Source organism: Emys orbicularis, chromosome 22 (assembly GCF_028017835.1).
Source record: "Emys orbicularis isolate rEmyOrb1 chromosome 22, rEmyOrb1.hap1, whole genome shotgun sequence".
NCBI classification, from domain to species: domain Eukaryota; kingdom Metazoa; phylum Chordata; order Testudines; family Emydidae; genus Emys; species Emys orbicularis.
In genome coordinates this window covers 14,089,430-14,107,017 of record NC_088704.1, presented here as the reverse complement: position 1 = coordinate 14,107,017, position 17,588 = coordinate 14,089,430, and the positions used below count along the sequence as shown (strand labels likewise).

At 43.0% G+C, this 17,588-nt stretch overlaps 1 protein-coding gene across 1 annotated transcript in view; it reads right to left on the bottom strand.

The window, feature by feature from the left end:
* The window catches only part of RERE (arginine-glutamic acid dipeptide repeats), a 311,393-nt gene that overhangs the window by 76,765 nt on the left and 217,040 nt on the right, over positions 1-17,588 (bottom strand). The window lies entirely within an intron of this gene.

Genomic DNA, 17,588 nt, shown 5'->3' with positions numbered 1-17,588 from the left:
TCCTCTCCATAAAAATAAATCACAAAAAAAAATCAGCAAAATCTATTTACAACTAAGGGGGGGGGGGGGGGAGAATCACACAGACAAGGAGGAAAGAAGAATATGTAACATTATGATTTTTTTTAAAGTGACTCTCCAATTGGGTGAGGAAAAGGTTAAAAGTCCTTTCACGGGTACACCGCCCCCCCCCACACACACCCCACAAAAAGATCCACGCTACTTTGGTAGGAATAAAGGCAAACGGCTTCCAAATAAATCCCTTCAAGGGGGAAAAATATCGCTGCTTGTTATCCCCCCTCCCCTCTTTTTTAAGAACAGTTCATGTTTGGTTTCAAATCCAAGGCAGCAAGAGACTCTTCTTCTTTCACTTTGCAATAATCCACTTGGAGAAGAGAAAGCTCCCCCCTCCCCGGGGCTTCTCCTTTGGGGGTGGGTTTTGTTTGCAATTTCCTTGGGTTCAGACAGCCCCTAAAAATAACAGGGGAGAGCGGAGGTTGTTCAATCCAGAGTGGGGTGGGGTGAGCTTGAAATGAGCCATAAAAGTCTGTTCCCGGCTCTGAAATGCGCCTCATTGCAAGCCGGATCCCGAGTGGTGAATTCTTGCTCGAGCCCGCCTGGGGATCTCGGCGAGCTTGACGCGAGCTCTACAATAAAAATAATAGGGATAAAACACACCCAACCCCCGCAAAGCCCAGCACCCCAAAGCAGGTCGCCCGCGGCGCTCCCTCCCCCTGGCAGAGCCCCACTCATGCAGGGCCAGCGAGGCGGAGAGGCGCGAGACCTGGTTCTGTCTCCGGCAGCCACAGGTAAATCCGGCTCAGGTGCCATGCACGGGCTCTCCGGAGGTGGGAGGCTGCAGCGCTTCCGAGCGGAGCTCGCCTGTCACGCCGGGGCTCTGACACTACAAAGGGGGAGGGAGGCAGCGGGCGGCAGCAGCTTAACATGTGATCTCCGCCGGGCTGTGCGGCTCGGGAAGAGAGCCTCGGGTGCGCTGCAAAAGGCGGCCTGGATCGCTGGGCGAGGGGTGGGCAGCTCTCGCCCTAGCGCCCAGCCTCCTGCCCGCCGCCCGGCCCCCACGCTACAAGGCAAGGGGGCCCTGGAAGCATCCGCACGGGGGTCTTTGAGCACAAGGCGAGCGGTCAGCTTGAGCTGGAGTGGGTTAAAGCCCCCTAAGACTGTACAATTCTGCTCCACGAAAGCTTGTCTCCCTCCCCAGCAGAAGCGGGTCCAAATAAAAGATACCACCGCACCCGCCTTGTCTCTCTAATATCCTGGGACCCACAGGGCTACAACAACATGCCCAGAATTCTGCTCCTGTCATTAGTAAAGCAGGGATCCGAGGGGAAAATCGGGGAATGGATTCAGAGCTAAATCCTTAAACACTGAAGGCTAACAGAGTGTGGTTAGGGAGGTATTTTCCTCTGCCAATGGGCTTGGTGGGCCAGGAACTACAAGTCTTGCAGAGTCCTGATTTTTTTGTTTTGTTTTGTTTTGTTTTTATTTTAAAGCCAAGAGGTGAACCAGGGAACTCTCTCCTACCACCCAGCTCTAAATGTTCTGTAGCTTCCCAGCCAGTGCAATGTGTTTCCGCCTTGCTTTGATGCATCTATTTCTGTGGTTTCTATGGCTAGTAAAGTTTGACACACTTAGCAGCTTAGTCTGTAGCTCGGGGACCTTTTTGTGGCTTCCCCTTCCCCAGATTAATCTATCTATTCCCTGGCTCTAAACATTCAATAACTTCCCAACCAGGGAATATATTCTTCCTCTCCTGTGTTATTTCCCTATGGTTTGCATCCTCATTTGTTAAATATATTATGACATGCTATTTACCTTGGCCTGCAGCTTTGGGACTTGTGGCTTCCAGTCCTCCCCACCCCCAAAGAATTTCACAAATAAATCAGTGTAAAAGGATCATAGCTAAATAATTGGTGACTGGATTGTTAAAGGGGCCTGGCCTGAGCTTCCTTTTTTGCAGGCATAAGAATGCAGGCACCATTATTCGTGAGTGCCAAGTTCTACCTGCAAAAAACTGGGTGACACTGAAAATCTGGACCCTGTGTATACTATGGGGGAAATTAAATTAACTACCAGAAAGGTAACACGTGATTTAAGTCAGCTCTCATCTCAATACACTATCAGCCAAATCTGGCCTAAGTGCTGGCAGATGGGCACAGTCTCCCCCACACCATGGAGTGGGTGAGGAACTATCCCACAGAAACTAGTTCAGCCCACTGAAATATCCCACCATAGGGTAGAGGATCCATACAGCAGTGGATCTTCTGAGCCCTGCACCTCTCTTCAGTGTGCTGCAGTGCAGGCAGCCCCTGTGGAATTAACCACACAAATCCCTTGCTTCCTTGGCAGCAGAACTGCTTTGGTTCAATTGTCAGGGAACCCTTCTTTGGTGCGGAGGCAGGAATGATCAATGATTGGCACGTTGAGGCTGGACTCCCATCCAAGAGTTGAATTACTCACACCCATTTACTTCTTTTCAACCACTGGATCAAGTCTCCAAATGGTGTCACAAGAGAACAGTAAAAGTGCTAGGGAGAGGGGTCATAAAAGCACTCAGGATCCTGAGCAAGGAATCTTGACTATAAGGAAGACACCTGCCTTTAGACAAGAACACCTCTACTATGTAATGAGGACTGGTGCAGTGTGTTCCTCTGAGCCAGTGAGCCCCAACCCATGGCCCAATCAGCACACAGCTGCAGTCCATGTGACATCCTCAGGGCCATACAGATAGTATTGGATGCGGCCCACCTAACACATTGTGGAACACATATGCAGCCCACAATGATAAAAAGCTTGAGAACCACTGCTCCGAGCACTACTCATACTGGTGTTTCTCCTGGCTTCAGTGTCAGTTAATCAGGGGCACTTCACACTGTCAGAGAAGCCATTATCCCCCATCACGGTGAACACACTCCTCACATTATGTGCTTCTACTGCAGAGAAAGATGGCAGCCGTAATGGGAGGACTATAATGCCCAAACGCCAGCCCCTATACCCCACAGTGCACTGCAACGTACCTATACAACCAGCAGCGTAGGATGAAAATCAGCCAAATCAAGAAGTATGTGCCAGCATGTAACCCAAAGCGCTTCACAGCTCTTAACAAAAACACTCAGTATGGCTCTGGGCTGGAAGGTTTTTAGTTTTCTTAACATCACTGTCACCATGCATTGCATTATAGGCACTATGCATTTGCAGCATCAGGTAACAGAGTACGTTTGAAATTTCAATATAAATAATTTCACAGAAATATTAGTGTGAAGAAAGCAGTTCCAAAGAGTGGTCATCATATAGACACAACTGTTCTCTTTACCAGAACAATCCATCTATGGAAGAGCAGGGCCAGTGCAAAATGTCAGAGCAACCTGTGGTCCAAGGCACAGGGTTGGAAGACATGGGTTCTACTCCCAGTAATTCCACTGACTCACTGGGAGACACTGGGCAAATGGACTCAGTTTGTCCATCTGTAAAACGGAACCCCTACCTCCAAAGCATTTAGAAAACCTACAGCTGAACTTTCTAAACAAGTGCTAAGTGTTGTTATAATTCTTCCACTTTCCAGCCTACTCTACACCACTCCTCAAACTAAATACAACCCTTTCTGCAAAAGGAACCATTTGAAATACCTAATTTAGCAAATTCACCACAATAAATTTAATAACAGGAAATGTCAGATGCTAAATTGGAGATACTGAATAAAGATACCATTGCAGACTTAACCTGTTAACAAAGGCACTTAATGGCATTTTAGCAGTTGTGTTTAATCACCACCTGTAAAAAACATTTTGGGGGGGAGGTAAAACAAAGTACATTTTCACTGTGGAGTGCAAAGCCTGATGAATTATGTTCTTCATTCACTTTACCTGGTTGTGATGTTTTTTAAAAAAAATAATGAATGGTATGGGGAGAAGGAGCTTTTTAAATAAGTAATTCTGAGTTGACAATTTTTAGTTATTTCATAACCAACTTTTTCACATTTTCCATCTGTTCTGATTAAATTTTGCAGTAAAAAGCAATCCCAAATTCCTTCTCATCCTGTTCATGAGATGCCAAAAGTACCTATCAGGAATGTAAATGTGGGATATCCTACCTCAACAGCAACGGTGGGTTAGACAATGCCCTATTTCCAAAGCTTGATTCATTTCAATTTTGTTGACATTCTGAAACCTCTACCAATCACATGGTTTGCTCACACTTCTTGTCTACAGGTATGGTCTGATAGGCTTCACCATTCAACCATTTCAACCACACGAACTGACCTAATGCTTATTCAGTGGAATTGGCATGGGTAATAAGAGTACAATTTAAATCTTTAAATCACTACTGGATGTTTTTCCAAAAGACATGATCTAGTTCAACCACAAGTTACTAAACTGGACACAAGAATCAATGGGTGAAATTCTCTTACCTGTGTGTTATTCAGGTGGTCAAACTAGGTGATCACAACAGCTTTAAAATCTATGAATAGGGTAGACACTAAATAGCTAAGAAACAACTTCATACACCAACAGTAATCTCCAAAATGAAATGGTAAATTTTAACTATAGCTTCCTTCCACAAGCATACCATTGTGTAATAAAACTGAAACCATCTTACACTTCTCATTGTTACTTAAAAAAACATGGTGGGTATTAAAAGAAAACTATGGCTAGACATTAAAATGACAACACCAGGTGTCCAGCCTGGACTTTGTACGAACTGGAAGGGAACCTATGGTTTTAATGTGCGCAGTGCTGTCATTTCCACATTGATAAAAACAGGAATCCTTGCAACTGAAAGATATTTAAGCAACAAGAGACATTCATGTCATGAGGGGATATGATCAGGCCTTAGGTGCACTGAGAAGTAGGAGGCTGAAGCCTGGAAAGACACTTTGATTATAACACTGCTCGGTGCAAATACTGTGAGGCAAAAGACAGACTTCTTTTTATTAATAAAACAAATATCTTTGGGCAACTAAAAATAGCTCCATAATTTATGTAAAAGAAGCTAAAAACAAACCAATAAAACTACAGACAATTAAGTCAAAAAAGAACTAGATAAGTTCATGGAGGATAGGTCCATCAATGGCTATTAGCCAGGATGGGCAGGGATGGTGTCCCTAGCCTCTGTTTGCCGGAAGCTGGGATTGGGCAACAGGGGATGGATCACTTGATGATTACCTGTTCTGTGCATTTCCTCTGGGCCACCTGGCACTGGCCACTGTCTGAAGACAGGATACTGGGCTAGATGGACCTTGGGTCTGACCCAGTATAGCTGTTCCTGTGTTAAGTATTTCTATTAGAATTTATTTTCTAGATTTTTTTTCTCCCTTCCAGCTCCAGCCGTTGGTCAGTTTCCATCTCCATTTCTGCTCCCACTCCCCAAATCACATCAAGATTTTCCTCCTTCTTCCTCTCAGTCATGCACAATGAGGCTGCTTTGAAAAATTTGTTTCAATACAAAAAGAGCTGAGACTGGAGTAACTTGTTGCTCCACATTCTGTGGTGGCCCGAGTTGCCTATTAAACACCACATCTGGGCTTCCATTTTCCCATATACTCTTCTCTATAGGTGTTGCCTTTCCTTACTACTTCAATCCACCTTTAAATCAGGAGCAACACATTCCTCTGTGCTTTTTAACACTGTATTTCAGAGCAATCTTGCAGAAAGTCTGGTAGGAAGGGGAGGTAAACTTTGGGGGAGGGGGGAGAGATGTTATGCCCCACTGTCAAGAGATGTTGAATTTCTGAGCTGTAAGAGTGAGGTAAAGTCGGAGGACAGTGGATGGTGGAGCACTAAACGTTGATCCGAAAGATACATGGGAAAGGGAAGAGTCTTGTTGGGAAGTGCAAAAGGGGGTTTGGAGCAAAGTGGTCCAAAAACACTAATTCAGTATTTTTGTTGATGAAAACAACCCAAGTTTTACACCTTTTTAAAAAAAACATATTTGTTTGTTACAGGGTTTTTGACATAATTCAAATTTGTACAGCACCTTGAAGAAGAAGAGTGCAGCAGGAGCTAAATGAGTGCTAAGTACCCCGAGTATCATTATTATTGTCAAGTAGCATTAGGAAATCCTTTGGCTTGATGGTTCAGCAGCCACTGCTGATAGACAACACCGATATGTTTTGTGAAATGGTTGCCATGGCTATTGACCAGACGGAACACAAGGTCTCCTAATGCTGTTTTATAATCTGAGTTCCCCCCAATGTAATTTATTAGGTTCTATGGTATCCTGCTACAATGAGTAAACAGGGGGCTATAAATAACCAAGGAAGCACTAGGAACAAGCATGTTAATGTTTGCATATGTGTTACTTGTAGGTCCCATATTTTATCCCAAGAAACAAATACCATGACAAGATACACAAAGCCATTATGCTCTGACTAACAGAGCTCAGATGGCATGTTTATCAAAGTGATGATAATGCCATTAGGATGCTGTAGTTAAGGTTATGCATCAGGGTTTCTATTATCAAGGGATTACAGTTTGGCAGGGAAAATTTGCTGCTGCATGCTGAAATTCAGCACCGTAGGGTTTAACCTAGGATTGAGGATTTTGTTGGGTTTTCTCTTTTTGTTTGCTCTTTGTTAACTGCCTAAATCCAAATTAGGTTTGGCTGTGTGGGTTCTAAAAACATGCAATAAAATCAAAATTTTAAAAATTGCAAAATAAAACCCTATGTCTAGTCCATTTTAAAGTCACAAATTTTAACCCATATAATGCAAAAGATAAGATTCTCATAGAAAACATCAACTTTCTCACAGATGCCTACTGATCCCATTCAGAAGTGATTTTTCAGTCAGTTGTGTGTCTCTTTTGTCCCCACAACTCAGAAAATGACCAAATCCTGAGTGTTGTTTACACTTACGGAGGATTCCCCCCCGATATTTATGTGCTTATAAAAAAAACACCACCTTGAAATGTCAAAAAGTATATATTTTCCCATTAGTATAACTGAAAGAACTGGTAAAAGGATTCTTCCCTCAAACTTTAAGGAATATTTTACACTCTTGACTATGACCATGACCATGCACAGAAAGTTTCCGCCTGTGAAAATGGGGGTTATAATGGAAGTCCCAGTGTGGCAGTTTTTGCTATCACAAATGCTATAATAAAATTACAGTATGTTTTTAAGAGGCCTAAGATCTTCCAAGCCTTTACCAACTGAAGTTGTCATCTTCCACATTAAATATGCCCCAATAGGCTTCACAATAACATGCAGTAAAAAGTTTTACATAGTTCCAATAGTTAACAGCACATAAAGTAAAATTCACAAATGAAAAGCATCTTAATTCTGAAACAGAAATTTGACAGGATGAAAAGTTACACCAGTTGCTTTGCCTAGCTGGAAAAATAAATGAAACTTACTTGCATTTGCAAAAACCAGTTAGTGTGCAAAACACATTTCTGGACTGCCCAAAACAATAACTATTTTTTAGCATGCAGATGTCGTATATGTACCTTGGCTGAATTTCAGTACACTGAGTACATTTTATTAAAAGCTTGGCTGTATTTTTACATAAATTAAACTTAATGTGTATATGTTAAAAATAAAGATGTTCGCTGATAAAACAGAATGGAATCGAATATACTCTACAAATAGGGGTACTCCTGGCAGTATTTCCTTAGAGGGCTACTTACGGTTGATTGCTAGGCCTAAGATGTCAGATATCCCACACTGAAGATCTTAGCTTGGTGTTTTCAAGTACATAATATTTTTCATCCAATGAAACCTTATTGCAACAAGAAAATAACTATCTTCTCTAGCACTTTTCATCTTGAAGGACTGCAACACACTTTATAAACTCAGGGCCAAATCCTGCTCAAGTGAGAAGTCCCATTAAAGACAAAATGGACCTCTTGCGTAAGAAGGGGGATCTGGTTCTGAAACACATATCCAGGCTAGATACAGAATCAACATAACTACCACAGAAATGCAGCACATCTGTTTAGCCCTAAACTAACTAGTTCCCTGAAGGCTCTCATGTGGCAAGAGGCGAACTGCCTAGTTATTTTGGGGGCACTAAGGACAGTGCACCAGATATGTCTGTAGGAACTGGAAGGCAAGATCTCTTGGGAACATTTGTTTGCAGTCAATCTTGATTGGCATTGCCATGGCCAAGCCAGTATACACTTCCACTCCCCAGCTAGCCCTACTGCTCAGAGTCCAGGACATAGCAGGATGTGAGAGCTCAGAGTATCAGCAGCTGGTGGCAGAGACTTCCTGGCATGGAGCCCACCAAGGCTGTATGATGCAGAAGCAGGTGGAGAAAGCCTCTGTCCAGTCAAGGAAGAGACAGGGTTTGAGAATACCTCACTTCGGGAGCAGCCGCAGGGAAAGTTCACTTTGAAGAGGAGCTGGAACTATGAAGGAGATGAGACAGGCCTTGGGATGACGGTGGGGCCCAGCGTTTCAGCATATAAAAGCAACGCTGCACAGCAGTTTAGGACAGGAAGTGAATACCACATCCCAACTGAAACTCACATGGAACTCTTACAAGGTCAGTCCTTCAGGACCAAAAAAACAACCACCAAAACCTGTCAAGAAAAATTCACGTTCAAGTCTCTGCAGTGCCCCTGTAATATGCCCCACTGCTGGGAGGACAGGATATGCTTCAACCTCATCTGAACTTCCTTTGTTTTATTGTTTCCTGTCACAACCATATCTCCGTTTAATGTTTTTAAAATTTAATTTTGAGGTAGCTAGCAATTCTAACCTTAGCATTAGATACTCAGCCTCCTGTTTGTTATATGAGCTTCCAGCAAGCTTGCAAAAATCCACTGAGTAGGGAAACTGGCTTAGTAAAGCCTCCGAGTACCCTCATGCTCTGTTCCGCAGCCCATGGTACTGGAACTGATTTACTTGCAGTTCTCAGACTAGCCAACAGCAGTGACAGTAGATCTTTGGGGAAATGTCTGCCCTCCACTGTCCCCTCGTTTCCCTGCACTTTCATCATCCCCCTCCCAAAGATGTGTTCTGAGGTTTGTCAGCCCCAGTTCCTGCGTACACTGCACATACGAATGTCAACCATTATGCCCACCAACTGGAACTTTCCTCTTTTAAAGATGCTGTTCTGAGTCCAAAGGCTCGACTCTGAGGAGCTTTATTTCTCTTTCCTGATGTACCTTTGACAGAGACCCAACAGGCCTATGAAAGTTGGGACCTGGATTTAATGGGGCTTGTATACTAGAGTCAAGTAACTGGCTAAAAAAGTCCAGAGCTATATTACACATCTTTGTTATCAGAGACCTTTTTCGTAGTGGGGCTCTGTGTTTAGATCAATGGTTCTCAACCAGGTGTACGAGTACCCCTGGAGGTATGCAGAGGTCTTCCAGGAGATACTAGATATTTAACTATTTTTACAACAGGCTACATAAAAAGCACTAGCGAAGTCAGTACAAACTAAAATTTCATACAATGACTTGTTTATACTGCTCTATATACACGATACACTGAAATGTAAGTACAATATTTATATTCCAGTGGGTTTATTTTATATTGTAAAAATGAAAAAGTAAGCCATTTTTCAGTAATACGGTGCTGTGTCACTTTTGTATTTTTATGTCTGATTTTGTGAGCAAGTGGTTTTTAAGTGAGGTTAAACTTGGGGGTCTGCAAGACAAATCAGACTTGGGGGTCTGGAAGGGTTGAGAGCCACTGGTTTAGATGACCATGGTCACTACACAAAAGTTCTTTTATTATTTCTGGTCTTCAAAAGGCATTGCCACAGATTGACGATAAGAAAATATGCTTCAGTGTTTTTGCAAGTAAAATGAGCACTGGCTAGTTAAGAAGCTGAAGCAGGAACAGAGGGATAAAAACTGCCAGCTACCTACCTAGTGCCAGTTGCTGCGCCTCAGTTCCACAGCAGAATTAAAATAACCTGACACTAATTGCAGAAATGTAACTTGGATTAAGACATTTTTCTTCTCTCATATTATAACAGCCTCTCTCCAGCCTCTATAGTTTAAGCACTGCACATCCATCCATCCATTTATGAAGCTTGTGTATTAGTAGTTTGTAACTAGGTCATGAAAAAGGTCATAAGGTCCCAATCCACTAGTTTTTTTAGGGGGGAGGGAGGGAAGAAGGGGAGGATAATTAAAAATACTTCCTTTTTTCTACTCCCTCCATCTGAAACATTTGTATCATTTTAGGCCTCATTTTCATTTTGCAGAGTGTAGATCAACAGAGAAGGATTGAATTCAGCCCTGGTGTGAATGGGTGCTTCTCCAGTGATTTCTTCTCTTGATTAAGCAACAGAGAGTCCTGTGGCACCTTTAACACTAACAGATGTATTGGCGCATAAGCTTTCGTGGGTGAATGCCCACTTCATCGGACGCATGTAATGGAAATATCTAGGGGCAGGTATAAATATGCTGGCAAGAATCAGTCTGGAGGTAACGAGATCCAGACTAACACGGCTACCCCTCTGATACTTCTCTTGATTGATTTACATGAAGAGAGACCCATTACACCAGGGTAGAATTTGGCCCCTATGCCTTTGTGGTATACTAATAAAATAAAAGTGGCTTTCACTGATGCTTACAAATCTCCTGAACATATGTAGCAATTAAAATATACATATAACATTTTGATGGTTTTGCATTACAGACTGGTCTCTATTAGGAGGAGATGTTAAAAGTTTTCAAACGATACAAACAACATCTTCAAAGCACCCTCGGTGTCACCCTGATAACTCTAGAAAATACAAAATGAAGAGCAAGAAATCTATTGCAGGGTCTAAAGATGCTAAACAATCCAGCTTCCACTCCCAAAAGGATTAATTTTCCAGGGATTTTCTTTCTTAAACACAAAGAAATAAACCCTGCCTCAAACACCATAGGGATTCATGTCACAAATATTATACATAAGCAAAGAGGTGCACACCTTCCCTCTAGAGGCTATGTATTCTATATATCTGTAGCCATATATACAAACTATATACCATGTACACAGACATTAAGCCGACTCCCTCCCTCAAGGGAATGCCAAAGGACCTTGGGATGGTAATGAGCCCCCTCCATGGTGTTGTACTGTTAAGCTTTTGTTTGGAACAATAGATCTCCCATGATACCTCTCGACTACTGAAAATATTGGTATTAAGTGAGCATGAGCACAGCTGTGTGTAAATTACATATATAAACAGATTAGATTTGTATATTTATACTGAATGCAAACACATTAATAGCACATTTGCATACACAGTTGGCTAAATGAGACTGCATGCAGAGTGGGATTTCTAGTTTCAAACCCATTTAATTTTTTTTAAATAAAGTATTTAAGATGCTATTTAAGAGGTCAAACTGGTTTACTCATCCCTTCTCCCCTTCCCTCCTCTAGAGCTATGCCTGAAATGCTGTTCTTGTCACTGCTTCATTCACCTACCATCCTGCCTAGATTATAATTGCAATGGAAAAAGCCTCACATTTTAGCACAAGAAACTGAAGTGGGGCATTTTGCTAAAGGTTATCCAAACTTCATTATGTTTATTTTACTGGAGATGGGTTAAGGGGAGAGGGTTTTAGTTCAGCCACACAAAAAAAACTACTTCTCAAATGCCAGTTGATAAAATTCCTCTTTTCTTCCCCTCTCCCCTATGTACTGTGAAGGATCAATTGAAAAATCAGTTTGAGACAGAACATGATATTGAAGGTGACACAATGGCTACGAGGCTTTTCCAAGGCTGGTGAAGAAGAGAACGACTCTGTCACGCCCGTGGGCTAAGGGCTATCAGGCTGCTGCTTGCTAACCTTACGTGCTAACCCCAGCTTTATTTTTCCATCAGTATTTTAGGAGGACTGTTTTTATAAAGAGAGATTTCACATTCAGATTCACCCAAAGCAGTTTGCAAATCTTTTATTCATATCCTACTTAGTACCAGTTTTCTGCATGAAATCCTAGACAAGATCATCCCAAAAGAACAAACAAACAAAAATCAATTATCCCTAAATGAAGAGCATTTATTTTGCTCTAATTGCGGCCCCTCGTTACTGACTCTGGGTGTTTTCATCACACCTCCCCAGACAATGCTCTCAAGTCAGCCTCTCTCTTGCCTTCACGTTTCATGTCGGCTCCTGTTAAAAGGTCCATTCCTGCCTCTTAGGCTCACCACGCTCACAGCCCTACCGATAAATCATCCACCAACCTGCTCTTGGAAACGCACTGGCCACGGTGTGATTGCTCCAGCCCTGGGTTGCCAAGCAACCAACACAAGAGGGAAGTCTGAGAACTGCTGACAAATAGCCAAGTGGCTGAAACAACAGACTTCTCTCTGTCAAAAAATGTGTTTCAGAGAAGTGCCTCCCCCGCCTCCGCTCTGTGCTCAACACTGCGTGATTGTAAAATCAAAATCAAAAGGCTATTGTAATGAACACACACGTCCTGCTCAATTACTAATTGTTAAAGAGCTGTGGGGAGGCTGCGATCACAGGGTGTATGGCAACAGAAATGTGATCCGGTAAACGAGATAAAGTCAACAGCATGCCGAGAAACCTGATCTAAGAGCAGCCTGCAGTGGCACATCAGAAGCTGATGCACAGATCAAAAAAGGCTGGGTATTAAAGCAGCAGAAGGAAAAAAATAAATGAAAATGCTGACTTTCTAGAGCTGAAGAAAAGCAAAGGGCATTTGATAAGCAACTCTGGCTCTTTAGAAACACAATTTGTGGATTACCACAAGCGTCACTATCCATCCTCACATTACTGCAGTTGCCTGGCCCTATGTCGCAGGAACAAGATGAAGAGGCCAGGAGGGAAGGGCATGTTTGTTTGAAGGCTGCTTTGTCTGCCATCTATTTTCCCTTAAATTGAATAAGCTGAAAAAACGTATCTCTCTTTCCAAGCCTTTGCTAGAGTGATCACCCCCTGGTGGTCAAGCACTGTACCATCAGGTTTCAGAAGAGGATCTGTGCTGAAGACAGCAACAAGTCCTGCACTGCCAAGAGGCTGAAAATGCAAAAACCCCTCCGGTTATTTGATACCTCTCTGCTGTACACAGCAGTATGAAAAGAGTATCCTTATCAAACACACACGGGGAATGGTTTCAATTTGGTACTTCAAGTGAATCGTTTCCACCCAAAAAAGGACACGGACTCTACCATCTCATCCGTATTATTTATATTTCAGTGATCACAATGGGCTCATTCCTGTACCAGGAATAAAAATGAAGATCACTGCCCAGAGAAATTAACGCTCAGGATGGACACAAGAGTCCACCTAGGTGGATCCAACTGCAGGATAGGGATGCGGTAATACAGCCCAGCTCCTGTACTACCCCACACATCCACCCTTTTATCTGAACAGCTGGCTTTTCTGTAGTCCTCTGAAGGGAATGGATCATTTCACAATTGGCTTTTATTCCCGTTTTACACATTGAGACATTAAAGCACAGGGGAACTAAGTCTACACCTTATTGCCAAAAACAGCGTGTGTGGGGGGAGGATGGTTTTCTTTACAACGGGATAACTAATGTACGCTGTAAAAAAACCCACACCTTTTTGGGTAAGGACAGCTTAGCCTGAGCGATGTGTGTGTATGTGTTTTTGGAGTCTCATTTTCAACAGCTTTCTAAGAGTTTAAAAAACAACAACAAAAAACAACAACACAGGGGCCTGGAATGTTTGTGACCCAGAAACACAGAACAAACAATTTACTGCTGCCAAGAGGCACTACAATAATAAAGCTGTTGATTATAGTTCACATTAGATTTTCCTGTGCAGGAACAGATTCACTCCTGATTGTGGCTTGTTTTAAACCACCTTTAAAAATGAAGCTATCAGATAAAGTGCCTTCTGACACGTTAAAACTAAACCAAAACTTAAAAAAACCTTAACACTCCCCATCCCTGCACTTTCCCTATGTGTACTTTCAAACTGGAGAAATGGTTTGGAAATACTTCTCTCTGATACAATTAGCACTCATAGAAATCAGGCATGCCAAACACTCCTAACTGTGAACTGACAAAACAGAAATCCTAATACCCCATTAAATACTAGCTCCTTTTTGTTTGTTAGTTTTATATTCACATAAATTGGGTATGTTCGCATATGCCGAATTGTTTTTGGTCCTTAAGACTCGTGCTTCCAACGGTTAGTTAACTCTGCAAAGGAAGGAAATAATCAAGGAAAAATTCTAAATATAGAAATAGGGAAATATAAGAAATGAATTAAACCGGAATAGGAGCTCTTCCGCAAGGTATGAACAGTAACACCATTAGGCATCCTTTTCCCCCAAGGGAGATCCCCCTCTGTGTAACTCAGACAAGTTCTGAGATCTCCCTCCCTTCCTTTCACCCACTCAACCTCCAAATTCTTGCATCACAGCCAACAACGATTTCAGAGGAGGCTTAAGGTTATGACGCTTTCCTTTGGAGGACCTCAATGTCAGAGAGCACAGCCACCTTCCACAGGGCTAAGGATGCCCCACGTGCATTGTTACCAACCTTAAATATAAAAACAAAAGCAAATAAAAAGACATTTTCATAGTTTCTCCCTCCATTATTTTAATTTCCTTTTTATTTTTGAACTAAAGAATTTTATGGTATAAACTGAAGAACAACACACTGCCCACAAACTCACAAAACAACAGAGCTCCATTAAATCACAGATACTAAAGTGCCCCATTCTGGTCCCAAGTAATAACACAGGTGAGTGAGCACAGATGTACACCTTTGCCCTTTTACCTCTCCCCCCAACCTATAAGCAATAGTTCAGCAAGACCAGAGCATCAGGTTAATCACCAACCTGCAGATTGCACAAATCACTACTTGGGTTCTTTACTTAAGCACCAGAACAATATTTTCATTTTTCTCCCCCTTGTATAAGATTTATCCCTTCACTATCCAAAACATATTGAGTTCCTAAATGCACATCAATTTATTAAAGTTACACTGCAAAGGAAGTCTGAAGTTTCTCTTTTGTCAAACATTTTTTTTAAGTCACTCAATTTGAAACATTACACGCAAAAAAGCTGCATTCAGACTTCTTGAAATATGCTCTGTGATCCTTTCAGGACTCAGATAGTATTTCTAATGGAAGCTCCCTACTGCAGAAATACTGTTCCACTGGAGTTTGGACCATTATTGTCAATTACTCTTGAGACTATTTCCACCTCTAAAGAGTGACTTTCTGCAGTTGATACGGGGGAAATAAACAAAAAAACCTCAAGAGGTCCTCTGCTTTAGAGCAAAGGACAAATCCAAGAATAATTAGACACAATGTTGGCAAGAATCCCAAAGGAAATCATACAAATTGAGATGCAGATCTCTTTTCTATGGATGACTTGTCAAAGTAAATAACCCACCGCACTTGGTTTGAGTTCAAGCTTTTGGCTGCAAACTAAGGGTTAGAAGAGGATGACTTACAACACCTGTGACAACTTTTATAAGGGACACACATCTCTCAGTTGTCTCTCAATGGGAGACCATTCCCCATTTCAAACACAAACTCCCTCCCTCCCACATAATTCCATGGGTTCTTAGAGCTATTGTACATTATTCACAATAGAAATATTCTGTCATGAAAATGTTATTTTTGGAGGAAGGACGGTCTTGTGGTTAAGACACAAAACAGAGTCAGATCTAGATTCTGTTCCTGTGCTGGCCCAAGACTGGAAAACTTTGGCTCAGGGGCCTCCATTTTTGGATATCCAATTTTGGATACCTTGAGCTGGCTAGTGTTCCCATTGACTTTGATAGAAGTTATAGATACTCAGCACTTGAGAAAATCAGGTACAAGGCATATGAAATGGGCACCCAAAAATGACACTTTTGAAAGCTTGGTCTATAGAGCCTGATTACCATAGAGTGAGGCTCAAGATCAGCACCCCCACCACTGATGCTCTGGTTATCTGAAGTATAAACACATGCTCAGTGATTAAAAAGTCCAAGGGACTGGATGGCTCAGGAGATTGGTAACAGAATCCAGAGCACCACAAAACAGTTCAAATGCAGCCGTGGCCAAAATCATTACCATCTTCTGGCTACTTAATGGCTGATGGACAACGAATTGGGGGTCTTAGCCCATTTCCCAGTGGAGAGGTAGACATCACAGCTGGTGCTAGCGTTGACAGTCGTAGCAAAGAGGTCAAGGATCTGAACAGGCCATAAAGACTGTACTATATCCCCCTCCAGAACCAGTATGGGGCAGGGTGGGCAACTTGCACTGGTGCTGCTACAACCCTTGCTGTACCTGTTAGGCTTTGTACACTGAGACCAAGATGTATTAAAAGTGATTCTCAGTGCCTTGACTTTGGATGCCCAACTTGAGACACCCTAAAGCAGGGGTTCTCAACCTTTTTCTTTCTGAGGCCCCCTCCCCAACATGCTATAAAAACTCCATGGCCCACCTGTGCCACAATTGTTTTTCTGCATATAAAAGCCAAGGCCGGCGTTAGGTGGTAGCATGCAGGGCAACTGCCTGGAACCCATGCCACAGGGTAGTGATCAACGACTCGATGTCTAGTTGGCAGCTGGTATCAAGCGGAGTGCCCCAGGGGTCAGTCCTGGGGCCGGTTTTGTTCAACATCTTTATTAATGATCTGGATGATGGGATGGATTGTACCCTCAGCATGTTCGCAGATGACACTAAGCTGTGGGGAGAGGTAGATATGCTGGAGGTTAGGGATAGGGCCCAGAGTGAAGACAAATTGGAGGATTAGGCCAAAAGAAATCTGATGAAGTTCAACAACGACAAGTGCAGAGTTCTGCACTTAGGAAGAGAGAATCCCAGGCACCATTACAGGCTGGGGACCAACTGGCTAAGCAGCTGTTCTGCAGAAAAGGACCTGGGGATTGCAGTGGACGAGAAGCTGGATATGAGTCAGCAGTGTGCCCTTGTTGCCAAGAAGGCCAACGGCATATTGGGCTGTATTAGTAAGAGCATTGCCAGCAGATCAAAGGAAGTGATTATTTTCCTCTATTAGGCACTGGTGAGGCCACACCTGGAGTACTGCGTCCAGTTTTGGTCCCCTCACTACAGAAGGGATGTGGACAAATTGGAGAGAGTCCAGCGGAGGGCAACAAAAATTATTAGGGGGCTGGGGCACATGACTTACGAGGAGAGGCTGAGGGAACTGGGGTTATTTAGTCTGCAGAAGAGAAGAGTGAGGGGGGATTTGATAGCAGCCTTCAACTACCTGAAGGGGGTTTTCAAAGAGGATGGAGCTAGGCTATTCTCAGTGATGGCAGATGACAGAACAAGAAGCAATGGTCTCAAGTTGCAGTGGGGGAGGTTTAGGCTGGATATTAGGAAACACTATTTCACTAGGAGGGTGGTGAAGCACTGGAAGGGGTTACCTAGGGAGGTGGTGGAATCTCCATCCTTAGAGGTTTTTAAGGCCCGGCCTGGCTGGGATGATTTAGTTGCTTTCTGCCCTGGGCCCCAGCAAGTCTAATGCTGGCCATGCTTGGTGGACCCCTGAAACCTACTTGTGGCCCCCCAGGGGACCCCTGGTTGAGAAGCACTGCCCTAAAGGATCAGGAGGTGCTGTGCACCCACTCTCTGGGGGAAAAGGGCCCCTTTAAAGAGGTCTCAGGATGGGCACCCAAAAATTGAGGTGCCCAAGAATCTTTTAAAAATCTCAGCCTGA